This window comes from Lemur catta, chromosome 8 (genome assembly GCF_020740605.2).
Source record: "Lemur catta isolate mLemCat1 chromosome 8, mLemCat1.pri, whole genome shotgun sequence".
Lineage (NCBI taxonomy): Eukaryota > Metazoa > Chordata > Mammalia > Primates > Lemuridae > Lemur > Lemur catta.
Window position 1 is genome coordinate 82,100,849 of NC_059135.1, and position 20,345 is coordinate 82,121,193.

At 34.5% G+C, this 20,345-nt stretch overlaps 1 protein-coding gene and 1 pseudogene across 4 annotated transcripts in view; one reads left to right on the plus strand and one right to left on the minus strand.

The window, feature by feature from the left end:
• SPOPL (speckle type BTB/POZ protein like) overlaps window positions 1–20,345 on the minus strand; it is a 59,476-nt gene that overhangs the window by 24,037 nt on the left and 15,094 nt on the right. Inside the window, exon 3 of one of the 4 annotated variants that reach the window (XM_045558878.1) lies at window positions 2,737–2,801. The exons of 2 other annotated variants lie outside the window; for them this stretch is intronic. The gene's annotated coding sequence lies outside the window, so the exon portion shown is untranslated. Of the gene's footprint in view, window positions 1–2,736; window positions 2,912–20,345 lie in introns of those variants that run through there. One more of the 4 variants, XM_045558879.1, reaches the window with a different exon arrangement.
• LOC123644144 lies at window positions 2,738–8,612 on the plus strand (annotated as a pseudogene).

Consider the following 20,345-nt stretch of genomic DNA (forward strand, 5'->3'; position numbering starts at 1 on the left):
AAAAAATACAAATAATTCACAGGAAAGAAAATTTGCTCATAATAAGAAGAATAAAAATTAAAACTAGATTAAGAAGGCACTTTTTACCTATTACACTAGCAACAATCCAAAAGATCAGTGAGAGTCTAAGAACAGTCACTCCCTGACATTCCTAGTGGGAACATAAATTGTAAAGTGGTTTAATAATCTCCCTTCTAACTTTTTATGGTGAAATTTCTGGCAAAAGGGGAGAAAATGATGCTAAAATATAAGCTATTAATTTTCATAAGCATAAAAATGCAAATGGTGTTATTTGATGTCCACAATAACCACTCATATGGTTTCTGGCAACTAAGAGTGATTTCAAAACATTCAGAAAAAGGTGATGAGATGAACAAGCCAATTCACAGGAGAATAACTACAAAGGGAAAAAAAGTTTAATGTTACTTGTAATCAATGAAATAAAAAAAGAATCCATACCATTTTTTTACTTACAGTTTTGTCAAAGATTATTTTAAACTGTCAACCCCTCCAGCCAGCAAAATTGCAGAGAAGCAGATATAACTATATTGGAGATTAGGCTTCTCTATAGAACAATTTTACAATTAGTATCAAAATAAATTGTTTGTCATATTTGTCCTATGAATTCACTCTAGGAAAGATGATACAATTGTGGAAAAAGATAATTATAAATCTAGTATGTTTTTGTAATATATTTATACATGGAAAACTATGCAACCATTCCCTTAATGACAGGGAAAAGTTTTTAAGATATGTTATATATAAAAAAAAAATCAGACAAGGAGTATGCCTAAAAGGACCTCACTTTTATAAATAAATATAAATAGCATACAGAGTTAACAGAGGTACTGGTAATGAAGAATAAACTGCAGATAGATGCACTGCTTGCACTTTAGCATTGCAGTGACAATGCCAAATACATCTAAATATTAAGAGGCTGCCTCAGGGTAAAGAGATTTTTTTTCTTATTTTTATTTATTTATATTTTCTAAATGTGTTATTTCAATTAATACAGAAATACAAGCCATTATTTTTAAAAGAAGTGAAAAATATAGTTATTTTCAAACTCATATGGACCCACAGAAGATACATAACATTGTGTGTGTGTGCATGTGTCTGTTTGTGTGTGTGTTACTGTCAAAGTAGTAGATACTGGGGTGATAGGTAACAGGAGATGGTAAGTCAAAGAAAACTTTAACCTTAAGTTTTTATAAGAAGATATCAGTGTAATTTAATACTAACAAAATACATAAATAAAAAATAAGTTCTAAAAACCTGGAAGGTAAAGAAGAAAATGTCCTTTAATACCGCTACAAGAGTTATTATCTTCCTCAAGTGTAACTAACAATATTAATACATATATTAAAGCAAACTAAATAAAAACAAAGATTTTTGTTTTCTCTCCAGCTACTCCTTCAAAATGATACAGTTACGGGATGAGAGTGTGGAGAACTTCAGTGAACAGACTGCATTTGTGAGTACTTTATAAGATATTACATACCTTGTTTACTCTTCAGTAATTCTGTGAGACGGGTGGTAATAATCCCATCTTAATGATGAGGAAAAAAAATTTAGATAGTGTGGAAGTTTACTTTAGAAAGTGGTTGAACACAAATTTGCCTCTCTCCAAAGTCTATGCTCTTTCCATAGAATCATGCTGTCCTTCTGAATATTATAGAGCTTAAACAGCCCTTACCTACCTGGTCCAATTCTTATTTTAAAGATGAGGACCAAGATGAGACAAATGGGCTAGAACTGAAAAAATGATCTGTCCAAGTTTATACTGTTAGGTAAGTATTAGAACAAAGAACAAAGATCTCCCAATGCCCATTTCAGTGCTATTTCTAGTATTCTATTTTTCTTCCTTTTCTTTAAAAGAATAAGAAAAACAGTAGACCATCAACTACCTAATTACATTCAGGCTTTCCTAATCTTGTTCATACAGAAAAAACTTGCAGAAGGAGAGAGCACAACCAAAATAAGATTTAGAGAATAACATGAGACAATCTAAGTACATCAACAAATGAATAAATGGTTTCTTCCATATTCTATTGTATAAACTTGTTTTAAAAATGTCAAGTGTGATGTTTCCTACTCTTACTTATTAAAGGAAAAGTAAGACTTAGTATTGGAATAAACATGTACAAGACTTTCTACTTTAACAAAATGTTTGTGTGCCACAATTAATATACATATGTCATACAGACACACACAACTACCTAATTTTATTATTAAAAATTTCAAATATTCAGAAAACATATAAAGAATCATATCATATGTCAAACAACCATGTACCCATCATCCTGATGTATCCTATTACCATCACATTTCCTCCCCATACCAGAAATAACCTATATTCTGAATTTGCTGATTATCATACCAATGAATTTCTTCACATTCTTTCTACTTACCTGTGAATCCCTAAACTATAGGGATATATGTATATGTGTGTGTGTGTGTGTGTGTGTGTGTGTGTGTTTGTGTAGATGTATATACAGATACAAGTTCACATATATGAAATAAAGCATATGCACACAGATGTCACCAAACATGGTAGAGTAGAGAACTTCAAAATTCCATCCCTCCTCAAGAGCAATGAGGTCTGGCAAAAATGGTCAGAATAAGCTTGTTGGAACTCTAGAACCTAATCATAAAAGTTACAGCCAGGGAATACTTCATGAAGAAGTTACTGAATTTCAGAGAGAAAGGGCTGTGGCATTTTAACACACTGCTTACCATGGCCTCCTTCCCAGTTTCGTGGCGGCCACGAAGTCATCAGCCTGCAGTCCTGGCATACAGTGCTGGAACCAGTGGGAGCAATATGGACCTTATTCTTAAAAAAGTTGTGGTTGTGTGCTTTGACCAGTCTGGTAACTCCCTGAAAGACTGGCTCACAGACCAATGTCACCAGCCTTAGAGCTTTTCCAGTGTAGGAGACAGCATGCTGGGCTCTACCGTTAATCAAAAGCATGAAGAGGTAAATGCATTAGCTACAGCCACCTAGAAAGGGAATAAGAATTGGCACAAGCAACATCCAGACAGAAAAGCTTGGGCAGGAGGAAGCTGGGAAAGACGATAAGTAGTGGGTAAGGGCTTTGAAAACCTCCCACGTGTACCAGGCAATCTAGAAAGCCATGTGCATGCTGAGAGCCAAACACATGCTTCGAAAAGACATAAGGAGACCCTAAACTTTCAATTCTGCCTGACAGGTGCTAAGCCAACAGGAAGTGAAAACTAAGGCAGACTTGTAAATGGCCTGGCTAAGCAATGAAGAAGTGTCCCAACAGAGAGCCAATCTGCAAAGACTGGAAGAGTATTTTTATGAGATCCATGTGTTTATGGAAATCAAAAACAGCTTGAAAGTGAAAGGAGGATGAAAAAAGATATTTCATGCAAATAACCAAACAGAGCTTTGTGGCTATACCAGTACAAAACAAAATAGACTAAGTCAAAAATTGTTACAAGAAACAAAGGACATTATATATTGATAAAAGGGTCAAATCATCAAGAAGATGTAACAACTATGAACATATATGCACCAAACAACTGAGACCTAAACTATATCAAGCAAAAACAAAATTGAAGCGAGAACAGACAATTCTACAATAATAGTTGGAGACATCAATACTTGAGATTCAATAATGCATAGAACGAAGAAGATAAATAAAGAAAAAGAGGACTTGAACAAGCATACAAAACAACTAGACCTAATAGACATTTCATCCATCAACAGCACAATACACATTCTTTTCAAGTGCATGTGGATCATTCTCCAGTATAGACCATATGCTAGGCCACAAAAGAAGTCTCAATAAATTTAAAAAGATTGAAATTATAAAGTTTCTTCTTGGATTGCAATGAAATGAAACTAAAAACCAATAATGGAGGAAAAATTAGAATATTCATAAATATTTTGAAATTAAACAACACATTCTTAAGCAACGAACAGGCAAAAAAGAAATCACAAGAAAAATTACAAAACACTTGAAACAGAAAACAAGAACACAATATGCCAAAATTTATGAGATGCAGCAAAAGCAGTGCTCATAGACAAACAAATAACTGTCAACACCTGCACTTACAAGGAAGATCTCAAAAATCAATAAGCTAACTTTACCCTTTAAGCAATTAAGGGGAAAAAAAGAGCAAACTAAACCCAGAATTTATAGAAGGAAGGAAATAACAAAAATTAAAGGGAAGATAAGTCAAATGGAGAACAGAAAAGCAATAGAAAGTATCAAAACAAAAGTTGGTTCTTCGAAAAGATAAAAAAAACTGACAAATCTTTACCTGGACTGGCCAAGAAAAAAGAGAAAAGACTCACACAAGTAAAATCAGAAATAAAAGCACATTACTACCAACCTCAGAGATAAAAAGTACAAGAAATTACTATGATTTATTGTATACCAACAAATTAGATAACCTCCTAGAAGAAACAGACAAATTCCTAGAAATACACAAACTACCAAAACTAACTCAAAAAGAGAAACAAAATGTGAACAGACTTACAACCAGTAAAGAGACTGAATCCCTAATCAAAAAAACTTCTAGCATGTTATTAATAGCTTGAGGAGCTCCATGGACCTGCTCTCCAGCAAAACTGGTGAAAATTTACAAAAAGAACCATTTAAAATCTCTGGAAATGGTCCCAGAGGCTTAGAACAAATTAATAAACATTTATTCAAGAAAATTTACTAAAGGACTAGAAGAACATTGAGAGTCTGTGGTGTTAGAACGAGGACCTGCTACATCCCAACTCAGGGAGTCAGACACTGCACTCCAAACTGGTGCAGCCAAGAGCACTGGGTTCCTTCTTCCAACAGGTCCCTGAGGGCTTCTTGGGAAGGGCAGGGTGTCAACATCCTGCCTCTAGCTATCTATTGTTGAAGTTCCAGGTGACTGTAGCCAAGAAGTGAAGGACTCTCTTTTTTCATCCAGTTGCCACTGGTGGGATGGAAACTCTACTTTGTGCATGGTGCTGCTAGGGTACCAATTGCTGTTATCCTTTCTGGTTTGTAAAATATGGGTTCCACACTGCCTCCCTCCAATCCCATCTATCAAGTGTTCAGCTTTTAGAGCAGAGATATCACTGAGAGAGAAACGCATCATTGTCCCCTTACTTCAAATCCCTGGCTTGGAGATTTTGCCTGTGGGGAGAAGCCGGCCCTAAGCAGATAGCTCCTAATCCCTTCCCAGGGAAACTTACCTCATTTTCAAGGCAAGCATACTCTAAAAAACAGTGCAGGTTGTGGTGAAAGGGAAATGAGACTGGAAAAATCACTGGATATAAGGGCTAAACTACAGGCCAGCTAATTTGCCAGAGAGAACCAGGAAAGGAGACAATTGAGAGGAGCCCACCTGGAGTCAGAAGAAATCTCAAGCACTGATTTAGGGAATTATCCCTTCAAAAGAAACCAAATTTGATTAGTTTAGTCTGTGGAACAATTTAAGCTGTAGGGCATTGCTGAAAACAACAGTGGACCTTAACAGTTGTGTGTGGTCAGGGAAAAAAATATAATCAAAAAGAGTCCTGCCTAAACCACTGTCACACCAGGGTAACTGTGAGAAAACCCAAGGCTGCTTTCCCTGAGGAAAAACATCAGAGGCCCGATTCACTATCTGAATGCATGTGTATTTGTTTGGGCAGCGGGTGGCGGGGTGGGGGGGTGAGGGGGTGCAAGCTAAACAGATGCCACTAAAATGCTCTATAAACAGATAAGCAAGCAAGAAACGATAACATGCACTGGAAGGGAAAAACCAGCTCTAAGAAATTCTACAATGTATTATATAAAATGTCCAGTTTTGAACTAAAAAACTACAAGGGATGCAAAGAAATAGAAAGTATAATCTGTATGCTGGAGAAAAAGGCAGGTAACAGAAACTATCTGTGATTGCAACTACATGTTTGTTAACAGACAAAGCCTCCAAAGTAGCCATTTATAAATTTCCTTAAAGAACTAAAAGAAACCATGATTAAAGAAACAGAGGAAGGTATGATGACAATGTGACAAACAAAAAACTAGAGAATATCAAGAAAGAGGTAGAGATTATTAAAGAAAAGAATTAAATGGAAATTATGGAGTTGAAAATTACAATAACTGAGATGGAAAATTCAGTAGAGGAGTTCAATAGTAGATATGAATTGACAAAAGAATTAATGAACTTGTGGACAGATCAAAAGAGATTATACAATTCAGATATAGAAGTAATGAGAAAAATGAACAGTCTCAGAGAACTGCAGAACATTAAGCACACTGACATATATATAATGGGAATACCAGAAGGCAAGTAGAGACAAAAAGAAGCAGAAAAAAATAATTAAAGAAATAATGGCTGAAAACTTCCCTAACAAAAAACAATAATATATACATTTGGGAAGCTCAGTGAACTTCAAGTAGGGTAAACACAAAGAAATCCACAAACAGATCATAGTAAAAATGCTAAAAGCCAAATACAAGGAAAAAATATCAACTGGAATGGCTATAATAAAAAATAAATAAATAAATAAATCACCAGAGATGGCAAGGATGTAGAGAAACTGGAATGCTCAGCCATTGCTGGTGGAAATGTAAAAATGGTTTAGCCACTATGGAAAATAGTTGAGCATTTCTCAAAAAATTAAACATAGAATTACCATATCACAATTCTATTCCTAGGTATGTATCCAAAGAACTGGAAACAGGTGAAAAACAAAATAAAACAAAACAAAAATATATTAATTATAGTGCTATTCACAACAGCCAAAAGGTTACTGGCTAATAATCCATCCACTAACAGTAAATCTAAATGCCCACCAACAGATAAATGAACAAACAAGATGTGGTATATTCAAACAATGAAATATCATGTAGCCATAAAAAGAAACAAAGCATTGATGCATATCATGACTCATTATGGATGAACCTTGAAAATATTACACTATGTGTAAGAAGACAGACACAAAAGGCCACATATTGTATAATTTCATTTATATTAATTATCTAGAACAGGCAGATCCATACATACAGAAAGCAAATTAGTGGTTCCCAGGGAGGGGGAAATAAGGAGTTACTGGTTACGGGGTTTCCTTTTGGAGTGATAGAAGTGTTCTGGAACTAGATAGCAGTGCCAATTGCACAACACTGTGAATGTACAAAACACTACTAAATTGTACTTTCTAAAACTATAAAAATAATAAATTTTATGTTGTATGAATTTTACCTCATTTAAAAAATGTACATACAATACATATTCATATCCACATTTATACATATTTATTTTGTGAATAAAAAGTAATGGGAATAAGTACAGTCATCCCTTGGTATGCACGGGAGATTGATACCAGGACCTTCATGGATACCAGAAATCCATGGATGCTCAAGTCTGTTATATAACATGGAGTAGTATTTGCATAAGACCCATACATATCCTCCCACATACTTTAAATCATCTCTAGATTACTTAATACCTAATACAATGTAAATGCTATGTAAGTATTTGTTATACTGTATTTTTTTAATTTTTTTATTTGTACTATTTTTTATTGTTATATTGTTATTTTTATGAGGTTTCTTTTTCCCCCAAATATTTTTGAGCCACAGTTGGTTGAATCTGCAAATGCAGAACCAGCAGATAGAGAGAGGGCCAACTGTATAAAGTTTCTTCTATAATTGTTGAGTCCAAAGTAGCCACTATTAAAGAAAATTACTAATTCGATTATTTTAATGAACCAAAAGAAAAACCATTAAGGTTCTTTAACAAATGTCTTCAACTGTGCAATATTTTTAGTGTGTTAGCTTATCAAAGTTTCTAGACCTGTGGAATATATAAATTACCCAGCAAAGTAAGGTTTAAAAAAAATCCCATGGTCTAAAGAATATTATAAAAATTTTATCCACTTGTAAAATGTGACTAACATGTTTATGAGCTATCTCTTTTGTACTGTCATCTATAATCAGCTCATTCCAGGAGGTAGTTTAATCAACTGCAATGGTAATCATATACCATTTTTCTTTATTAATGCTTCAATCAACAAATTGTAATTCATTTTACAACTGTGTACTACTACCATAGTTATGTTAAAAAGTCCTTTGGGGGCTCCAAAGATTTGAGGGAGACATAGAGGTCCACGGTGTGCCCCAGGCCAGCCTGAGCTGTTCCTCGTCTGCCTGGGTCTGTTCAGGGGGGTCTTAGTGTCCAAGGAGCTGCTGACGGAGGGGAGCGACATCCACATAGGTATATGGGACAGGTTGCTCATCAACTCCCAGCCTAATTCCAGAAAAACCTCCACTTTTCAAACAGTTCGGATAGAGAGGAGACCCCGTGGCACGGGCAAATGAAAAGCTAAGCAAAGAAATGGCAGCTGCACCATCTGGTCATTTCAATATTGAAAATATTGATGGGACTCTTGTTAGAGTTATAGAAATGGATGTGGCCTTGTTCGAGATGAATCAGTCAGATTCAAAAGAAGAGGACAGTTCAGAAGAGAGTTCACAAGACAGTTCAGAATCTGAGGATGAAGAAGACAGCATCTTTTGTGAAGTCACGCAGATAACATTAAGCTTCCTAATTCTGAAGGTAGAAAAGGCAAGATTGAAGTTTTGGACAATCCAGCAAGTAAAAAAAAGAAATAGTAAAATAAATTATCTGAAAATAAAAAAAAAAAAGTCCTCTGAACTGCTTCAGGAAGTTATAACAAAATACTGTCTGAGGTCAAAACAGTTTTATATACGTGATGATTACAATTACCTAATGAACAAACCAGGAATTAATATGCAACTTAATATTTAATGTTCAACAGTTTTGCTAAGACTATATCAGGAAGAATAATTAGACTATAATAAATGTTTACAAAGGTGATAAAAACCGTAATACATACATCATAAATTTCTTAAATCTCTTTGAATTAAGCATATGATGACTTCAGGGGAGTAACATTTATTGTATGCTTACATTTATCATATACTGTAATGGACTCTGGAGCACAAAGATGAATAAAATACATTTCCTATTCTGGAGAAGACTACGATACAGGAGAGACTGACAGACACTAAGATACTTTAAATATGATAATATGAGAGAGGAATGTACAGAGTGATGACAAAACATTTTCAGGAAAAGAAGGATTGGATTCTATAGGAAATAGACAAAATTTATAGGAAGACCACAAACTGCAGCATAGATTTTAATACCAGGGGTTCTATACTGAGACCAATGTGAATCATTGCTTTGTCATGAAGTCTGTGATCTTACAGGTAGTAAGGCTTTCCTTTATCAAATAATTATAGTACCTCATTTCTCTATGGTTGGTGAGCGAATAATATAAAATTTTATATACACACACACACACACACACATACTCTCTTAGTACACAGTGAGTAGTACTGGAAAAGATACAGCAAGTAAAACTTCACTGGTGACATCTGAGGGTAAAGCTAGACAGGAGAGATAAAGGTGGTAATAACCAAAACAAATGATTAACATATACGAAAAGTACTTAAAGGCTATCTGCTTCTAAGGATAATGGAATAGCTGGCAGGTGAACTAAGTTCTGCTGAGGAGAAAAACTTAGAAGAAAATAAATATGTTTAAAGGAATCTAGAATGACTCAAGCAATCATGACAAGGGGTTTCAAAATTCCAGAGAAAGGGAACAATCTAAATGTAGGCTGACAGACTACAACCACTTTTCTCCCTATGTGCTAAGAATCCACACTTTGCCCAGACTAAGAGGCACTGCCAAGGGGTGAAAATATCAGCAAAGATTTTGTTGGTTTCATGGGGCTGGAGATAAAACAGGATACCTGAGGGGCTAAGATCCTGGTAAAAAGTGCCCTTTAAGACTTATGCCAAATGCTGACCCTAGGTGGAGGAGGAAGCCAAGAAGAAAGCCTGTAAAAATCAGCAAAGCTTTTAGATATTTTGTATTGAAAAGGAGATTAAGATTACAGTTCAGGATCTGCCAGAGAGAGGGACCCAAATAAAAACTTCAAGCTTCCAATTGGAAGGCCTGGAAAGCTAGACTGTATAACAAGGACAAACCAAATGTACAAATGTACAAACAGCCTTAAATCAGTCCTTATGCATTGAGTCCCTGACTCAATGAAAATCCTCAGCTCCCACGCTATATGCCTAAGAGAGGAAACGATAAACGTTCTCTAAAAGATTATCATCTGGAACCTTTACAATTTCCATGACTGTTATTAAATCAATAATTACCAGGTTGCTAAAAGACAAATGAATATGAATGAAAACTTGGAGGAAAAAAAAACGAGGCAACAGAGAGTTTTAGTAAGAATTTAAGAAAGAAATGGAAATTCCAGACCTGAAAAATAACTAAAATTTACTACTTAAAATAAGTAACAGTAGGTTAAACAGCAAAAGACTAGAAAACTTTAAAAGGTCAATAAAAGATATTTTCACTGAAGCAGAGAAAAAAATTATGGAAAATACAAAGAACCTAAGGCAAATGTAAAACAGGGAGAAAGTCTAACATATATCTGAGTGGAGTCACAGAAAGAAAAGAGACATTTGAAGAGATACATAAGAATTTTCTAAAACTGCCCAACAAAACAGTAATTTTACTGTCTTAGGGTTTAAATATATATAGTATTAAAATGCATGACAACAATAATGTAAAAGGCATGAGGGATAAATGAAGTCAAAAGTTTTCTTAGTGGGGAAAAAAAGTGTTCCAAGGTTCTAGCATTCTTGGGAATGTGGGGCAAGAATAATTATTAGTAGCAGCTGTAATAAATAAGTCAATGAAGCATACTACAATCTCTAGGGTAACCACTAAAAGGAAAGTAAGACAGCATAACTAAAAATAGATTTAAAAAAACAGAAGAGAAAAAAATAGAAAAGATGGTAGATTAAAAATACAAATATATAATCACATTTATATATAAACAGGCTACATTTTCCAATTATCAGACTGGATTAATATCAGAATCTATTAATGCAATTTATTCTGTTATCAGGAAAAGGTGCAAGAAAAGATCACTTTGACAGTTGCAGAAAAAGCAATTGATAAAATTCAATACTCATTCACGATAAGAACTCTTTATAAACTGGAATAAACTTTCTTAACTTTATACCGTGTCTTAAAACACACAGACACACACACAGAATAAATTCTCCCTGTGAGGTGGGAATAAGACAAGAAGATCACTATTCTCTACTTCCATTCAACATGTACTAGAGGTCCTGACCTTAAAGAAAGAAAAATAAAAAGCATAAGAATTGGAAAAGAAGGAAAAAAATGGTTACCATTCACAGGTAACATGAATGAGTACAGACAAACTAAGAGAAGTTACAAGTAATTTTGCCAAGGTTGCTGTAGACAAGATCAACATACAAAAATCCGTTGTATTTTTATATGCCAACAACCATCAGAAAATAAAAATTTTAAAAGATATCATTTATAGTATAACTTAAAAATCTACTTCCTAGAAATAAATCTAATGAAGGATGCAATCTCTACATGGAAAACTAAAAAATGGTATTGAGAGAAAGTAAAACTAAACTAATGAGGAAATATACCGTGTCCATAAATTGGAAAATTCAAAACTGTGAAGACATCTATTCTCCTCAGATTGATATATAAATTCAGTACAATTACAATAAAAACCCCAGTGATGCTTTTTACGGAAATTGACAAGATGATTCTAAAATTTACATCGAAATGCAAAAGGGAACAAAAACACCCAAAGCAATCTTGAAGAACAAAGATGAAGGACTTAGAGAAAATGTATCTTCCACCTAAAATATAGCAACTAAAATGAAGTACAGTACAGAATGGTACTGGTACAAAAACAGAGAAACTGATCAATGAAAGAAAAATAAAAGAGTCTACAAACAGACACACATATATAGCCAGTTCACTTAAGACAATGGTAACGATGAAGTACAATACATAAAATGGTCTTTGAATAAACGGTGCTGAAACAAATGGATAGCTACATGGGGGAAAAAACCTTGACTCCTACTTCACATCATGTGCAATGATCAATTTCAAGTATACTCCAGATATAAATATCAAAGTAGAGCAACAAAGATTTTGGGAAAAAAAATAGGAGAGTATCTTTATAACTTTGAAATAGGCATATATTTCTTAAACAGGACACAGGATAAAAGAAGGTATCTGATAAGGGACTTATACTCAGAATATACAGAGAATTCCTACAATTATAAAAAATGCAGGCAATCCAAGAGAAAAATAGCAGAAGACTTAAATATTGTATAAAAAAGTGAAAAAAGAGGATATCCAAAAGATCAATAAGCATATGAAAAGGTGTTAAACTTCCTTAGTCATCAAACACATTAAAGCAACAATGTGATACTACAACTGACAGAGCAGAATGGCTGAAATGAAAAAGATAATACTAATTGTTGGCATATGGAGAACCGAAATCTATAAAATTACAGTGATAAAGTATAATCACTTTGAAAAACTACTTGCAGTATTTATTAAAGTGGAACAAATGAATACCTGACAACCCATCAATTTCATTCCTGGGTATACATACAATAGTATATATTCATACATTCATCAAAAGTAGCTACAAAAATGCTTATAGATAGATTTAGATATAATTATGAAAGTAAAGTAATAAAGAACTTTTGATAGGCAAAAACTAAAAACAATCCATATATCCACCAACAACAGAATGGATAAATTATGGTACAGTCCATTACAATGGAATACTATACAGTCATGAGAATGAACAACCTGTCACCAACATGCAAAGTGGATGAATCTCATAGACACAACGTTGATCCAAAAAAGCCAGACATAAAAGAGCTTGGGCTATATGATGCCATTCACACCAAGTTTTAAAACAGAAAAAGCTAACTTATGCTATAAGGCATCAGAAGATACCACAATGGCAGAGGTAGAAGTGACAAGACTTTGAGGAATTGTGTATGATATCAAGATTTGTAATTTACAAAACAGAGACTTAATTCACTGATAAAGGGGATTCAATGTAAGAAACAATTATGTTGGTTTTGGGGACAGCTGAGCAGTTTGAAATTATCAGTGCGGGAAAATTATATTCAAAAAGGTCATGAAAATATATATATTTATTATAGCTTTACAGAAGTGCACACATAGAAAAATGATTCATGAGTACTACTTACTGGCTTCCTATGAGCCCAATTATGCAAAGAGCTCTACTATTTTAGCAGTGGGAACAACAACCTCTAGTAGCTAATATCTGCAAGTATCCTTGCTACTGATTCCAGCAAGCCACAAACTTCTTCACCAAGAGTTTTCAACTCATATAATTGAGGGAACTTTTAGAGAAAAGTTCCCTGAAATGCACCCTCAGTATTATAAAGAGAATCATTGTGAAAATTTATTTTCTATTATAATAATCTGCTTCATAGCTAACTTTGCAGAAACTTAACCTCTTCTGGAAAAAAAGAGCTATTTAAAATGCATAACTCACATTTTCCTGAACAGCAGCAAGACTTTCAATATGCCAGGCTTAAGTATTTATCTAATTTAATTCTCAAATTAACTCTATGAGGAAGGTAATAATTGCCTCTGCCAATGTTATAGAGGAGTAAACTAGGGTGCAAAAAAGCTAAGTAAACAATCCAAGGTCAAAGCACAAAAATATGGCAGTGCCTGCCTGAATTTGAGTACAAGCTTACACTAAATTCTTAAAAACATATCTTTTCCAGCATCTCAGTAATAGAAAATAATGCCTGGTTTAAAAAACCCAGAAGAAAAGGGCTTCATACTCTCTTCCCAGTTCATATGTGTCAAAAGTGTATAGCCTTCTATCAATTTTCTAATTTCTATATACCTGGATCACATATTGCATCCAAGATAGAACTTTGAAAAAAGTATATGGCTTAAGGCAGTGAAGTGAACACATTTATCTGTCTCTCTTATTTCCCAACATAACAATGAGGTGACAAATTTTCACAAAAAAATGAAGCCACAACAATGCTGGAAAATAAGAAAGAGTAATAATACTGGTAGAACAGAAATTTCCAGAAATTCAAGGCAGGTGAATAGGAACAAATTAGCGGAGAAATCAATTAGAGGGAAGCAAATTAGCACACAGATAAAGGGAGAAAAATAACAATCCAAGATACTAGAGATAGCCACACTTCTTTCAAGCAGGCCCAAAGAAAAACCAACCTTTCATCAAACACAAAGAGCAGAAAAGGGCCAAGTGGCAATTATCAAGACAATTATTTTAAAAACAGTATTTAGGCTGAGACAACTGGGGCTCTCCTCTTTCCCAAGGCTAGCAGTTGTGGCTTTTACCATCATGCCAAAGTCCAAGAATTGTCCTCTAAAGAAAGTGGGCCATATGTCTGGGTATGTGTGTTGTGAGAATGTGAATTCCTGAGAGACAAACAGGATACAGATTGGACTAATTCTGAGTATCATAATAAACATTAGGGATGAGATAGGGGGAAAAGGAGGGAAAAAAGATAATTCCCAACAGAAATTAAATAGTATTAAAGTACTCTACTACACAAAATAAAGCCCACCTTATTTTGACATGTGGTGGGTGGGTTCCAACTTATCCATGCAACCTGTAGGGAAGTCATCATGTTGAGACACCTTGCTCACTTATGCTGAACATGTCCACAACCTTCCCGTTCAAAGAAGAGGACTGCTGGAGAAACAGACTTATACAACTGCGGTGGAAACCATAGCCAGATACTATCACTTAGTAACACATTCTTTCATCCTAACATATTAATAAAAAGCCAAGGACAACAGACATTTGGGAAAAACTAATGGCATAAAAGAAGACCCAATATCAAAATATTAATAATGACAAATAACCCTCATAGAAATGGAGACAATTCAGGGGACAGAATGGTATATTTTTTAAAAATTTCTCATAAAGGACACTTGAATAAATCAAGAACAATCAGAAAAAGTGGTCAGAAATAAAGAATTCTTAATTAAAAACAAAAGACAAAATAAATTTACTGTGCAAAATAAATAACAAAATGATTATAACTGACATATAAGTGGAAAATAAAAGATAAAGACTACTTTTGAGGAGACAGACTAAAAACAAAAAATAAATATGAGGAATTAGGAACTCGCAGGTCACATCAAGGAGGCCAGTATTCATCTAACAGGTGCTCATAAAGAAGGCAAAAACAGGAACAGATAAAGAGAAAAAAACCAAGATTATTTCCATGATCTGAAGGAAGACAGGAGTTCACAGGCCTCATCAACTGCCAAGAATGATTGTTGAAGAAAAGATCTATACCTAGACAACATTCTGGTAAAACTTCAGAATTCCATAAAAAAAAAAAAAAATCCTAAAACTTCCTATGTTATCTACATGGAAATAAGTCAGACTGAAATCTGAATGCTGTTAAGGTAACGGATAAATGCTTTTAAGGTTTTCAAGAAAAAAAATTTGAATTTAAGATTTCCATACTCAAATTTATTCAAGAATGAGGACAAAATAAGGACATTTTCAGACAGCAAACACTTGGAAAGTTTGCCATCCTATACTACAAATTACTTAATGTAGTATTCTGAACCCAGTTAACTCTAAACTTTTTTATTTTTTTAGACAGAGTCTCGTTCTGTTGCCCGGGCTAGAGTGCCGTGGCATCAGCCTAGCTCACAGCAACCTCAAACTCCTGGGCTTGAGCAATCCTTCTGCCTCAGCCTCCCGAGTAGCTGGGACTACAGGCATGTGCCACCATGCCTGGCTAATTCTTTTTAATATATATATTTTTAGCTGTCCAGATAATTTCTTTCTATTTTTAGTAGAGATGGGGTCTCGCTTTTGCTCAGGCTGGTCTTGAACTCCTGAGCTCAAACAATCCTCTAGCCTCGGCCTCCCAGAGTGCTAGGATTACAGGCGTGAGCCACTGCGCCCAGCCTAAACTTTTTTATATGGCACACCCTTATGAGTAAAAACACATTTGAAAATATTCTCAGTATATATTTATAAATTAATAAACATATCACTATATTATGTATTATATATTGTAAAACATACCAAAATAAAATTTAAAAAATCTAATAAAAAACACAGATTTTGAAAATGCTCAAAATATTCTGATACTCCCCCAAATAATCCTGTATATCCTCTTTAATTTGGATCCTTCATTTTAAATACTACAGCTCTAAACAAATGAAAAAAAAGCCAAGAAAGAGAAAACATGGAATTGAAGAAGCAAGAGCTGACTATGTCTTAGAGGAAGAGAAGTAAACTAAAAAAAAAAATTAAAAGAGAATCTACTAGATTTTTCCACTAGGAAAATTTTCAGTTGATGAAGCTTTAATATACATAGGATTACATTTCAATCTCTGTGGGACCACTCCACTCTGTTTTATAGTAAGTATTTATATAATCACATTGTATTTCTAGGCTTAAAATTTTTAGAATTGACTCAAAAACAAAGTATAAAAAAATTATGGCTACAGAACAAAATGCAAATACCTTGATGATGTAAAATTAATTCATCATAACTGGGAGACTGAGGGAGTAAGGAGAGAAACAAGGCTATCATTCACAGAAATAATACTGTTTTGAGCCAATAAATAAAGAATATTATTAATAGAAACCACTAACTCAACCAAAAGCAAGCACAATTTACAGTGGGGAGTGAAACTGGGAGTGGGAGGATGATTTCTTTACTGTCTTATGTAACGTGAAAATCAATACAATTACAACTTCTAATTTTTTTAAAGTATTATAAGCACGGAAAAAAGCAGTACATAACACAATATGCCAACTTAGAGAACTGAAATCAGTTGCTGATTGCCAGTCAGCTCACATGAAACATTCCTACCACCTCCACCACCCTCCTTCATTTATTGCCTTTTACTGTAGAGTTTTATGTGCAAGGTTGTGGTCTTACCTAACTATAAGCTCTATTTTATTTATTTCTATAAGGCAAAGCCTAACCCAAAGTTTATTTAAGAATAAAAAGGGAGGAGGTTAGTTATATGGTCTCAGGGAATTAATGGAATGGTTAATTCAGATTTAGACACAAAAACAGAAAGGCCATCTTATAGTTCTAATCACTTAAAACTAGTTTGTTTAAAGTTGACTAAAATGTATACTAAATGGACAGAATATCTCCTCTGAAACAGAAACAACTGTGATTCCCAGGGGATCAGTAAAACTAAGAGGAAACACATCAGGACACCACTGCTACCGAAAAGAATCTTAGAGGGGCAGGAACAACAGGTGTTGGAAGACCCGGCAATGGCAACAGCAGAACCCTCAAGAAAAAAATTGTTTAAGGACAGGAAAAATACTCCTTTTTCCTGGCTACATACATTTCTATGTAAGAGGAAAGCCCAAAGAGCTGGGGGTTTGGGGGTGGGAAGATGGGGTGGAGGGGATGGGCACACAAAAGTCATAGGTGGTGGTAATGAACTTACACAGGGCTTCAGCTAAATAAAATGCATGAGGGTTGAGCAAATGTCTTCATTTGCTTCACAGTCTACTTACCTGGGTACTTGAGGCATAAGTGAACTCACTGTTCTACAGTTTGAGCTCTCTGCCCCAAGTAAAAGGTGACTTTCCTTCAGTTTAACAAGTCTTTTCAATCAATTTTATCAGGTTGATCTGATAAACTGATGTTTTTGTAGGTGGAAAACAGGAGAATATCGGTAATTTCATGTGGTCCAACCCAATAGTCCCACACTCCAAGTGATTACAATGGTAGACTCATTGTTTTATATTTCTCTAGGGCAGTGATTCTCAAAGTTAAGTGTGGATTATAATCACCTGGAGGGTGGGTCTGGGTCAGGCTCCCAAATTTGCATCTCTTACCAATGTTTCAGCTGGTCTTGATGAGGCTGTGCCAGAAATCTCACAATCCAGGGATTTCACAGAGACACTGTTCTAGTCTAAGGGCTGGTACACAAAGCTATTAATATCACTAATACAAAAATCTTATCATCACTGCCCTAGGTGTTCTTCATTCAACCTCCACCTCTATCTAAGTCTTCCATTTTATCTGGGTACTATCCTAAGGGGTTGGGCTACCTCCAACTTCTTTTTCCTAGGGTCTTATTCAAATGTTATGGAATCTCTTTTGAAATCACAAAATCCTCTTTGAAATTCACAACATCCTCTACCACTGAAAGTAAGGAGGTAGTTTTAATTACATTTTACAAGGGTAGACTAAAGACTTCCAGGTATTTTTGGACCAACTCTTTTTCTATTTGATAATTCCTAAAAGCTACTTAGCACATGCTGCTATACAAGCAGAGATTGAGAGCCTCTGATTATTGTTGCCTTGTTACTTAATGCCAAGTTCTCCCTTTTAACAAAAACACAAAAATTATAAACTAAAGGTGAACCCCTGTGCACCACAGTACAACCCCACAGAAATCACTGTATTTCTGTTGGTTTAATGTATTTTCAAGGAAAAGACTAAGAGCAAGAAATCATTTAACATTTTTAGACATAGACATAATAAGTATGTTATTTTCCATGGCAATGGTAAAAATGGAAAAGAAAGCCCTAGGGTGCATGTGTTGAGATATCTGGATTCTATTTCAGCCATTTCATGTTTCAGGCCACGTGCCCTTTGGCACATCACTGAGCTTTTGGTTACTGAAAGAACTGGAGGCAAGAATCACTAAGTCCTGTCCAGTTCTACTTTAAATTCATACACAAAAACTCCCAAACTGTAGGCAAAGATTTACGTAATATCACCAAATAATTTCCTCAAACTGAAATTACCTTCTTCTAAAAAATCAACTACAGGTCATTCCAAAACCCAACTGCTTTTCCTATAGCATAATGTATCAAAGATATTCTGGATGTTTGGAAACTATTTTTTAAAATCATTTCCAAACAACTACATTTATGTCATGCTAGTTGCTTCAAGTCCAATTGTTTTCTTATTACTTATGTGATAATGTATATATAAAGCATAATAAGAAAAGTCTAAGCCCATTGAACCTACATTAATAGCCATAACCCTTTAAAAATATATGGAGTAAATATTTCACTTTTAAAGAAGTTATTTCCAAAAATCTTATAAAAACAGTATTAGGATTTTTAAAAATAAGATTTAGTTAGAATCATACTTTATAGTTATTAAACCTCGTGAGATGTGATTTTAAATTATAATAATATATATACTGTACTGAACTTACTTGGGCATTGGTCTACAAAGTTTTACAATTTCAGCAATGGCTTAAAGCTCTTAAAATACAGAAAGAACCAGAAATTGCCTATACATAATCAGTTTTTTTTGTAAAGTATTATAGAATATATTATATACATTTTTATATGATAAAAAATTTTTAAAGTCAATTTAAATCAACCTCTATTTATTAATTAATGTACTTTTTATCCAGCTTCTAGAGGAGTTATTTCAATTAAAAAGTGATAATTTAATCTTATCTCTTCTTTAAGCAACAGCACTATCTTTTAATCTGCCCATCTTAAATGTCACCTGTTGTATAAAACTTTTACAAACCACCCTTTGGTCCCTATACCACTTTCCTCAGTAAAATGAATTACTACCTAGCAATCTGAGCACGTTCATAAAGAATGCCTCCCACACAGAATTAATCAAATTAGTACAATAATCAATAAGATTTTGCTTCACACATTAAGACTTTATTCCTACACATATTATTTCATTTGATCCTCTAAACCTGGGGTCCCCCACCCTCTACCAGTCTGTGGCCTGTTAGGAACTGAGCCACACAGCAGGAGCAGGCAAGCAATGGAAGCTTCATCTGTTATTTACAGCCACTCCCCATTGCTCGCATGACTGCCTGAGCTCTGCCTCCTGTCAGAGCAGCAATAGCATTAGTTACAGGAAAACAAACTCAGGGCTCCCACTGACTCTGTATTATGGTGAGTTGTATAATTATTTCATTATATATTACATTGTAATAATTATAGAAATCAAGTGCACAATAAATGTAATGTGCTTCAATCATCCCTAAACCATTCTCCCCCCACCCCCCACCCCTGGGTCCATGGAATAATTGTCTTCCATGAAACTGGTCCCTGGTACCAAAAAGGTTGGGGAGTGCTGCTCTAAACAATCCTTTGAGATAGTTACTTCTATTTTACAGATAGGCAAATTGAAACACAGAAAAGCAGTGTGATCTAAGGTCATAGAGTTTAAATTTTAAAAAAAGCCAAGCAAATCAGAAATTGAATCCAAGGAGTGTGGGGAACCTGCAGCCTTAAGGCCACATGTTTCCTGCTAGGTCCTTAAGTGTGGCCTTTTGACTGAATCCAAATTTTACACAACAAACCCTTTTATTAAAAGGGGTGAAGCACGAAAGGTGCAGTCTTCCTTGCCTCCTTTGGTGCTTAAAAAAGAACAATCTTAAAATCAGAAGGCCGCAGGTTTCCTTCCCACCGCTGATTGGGC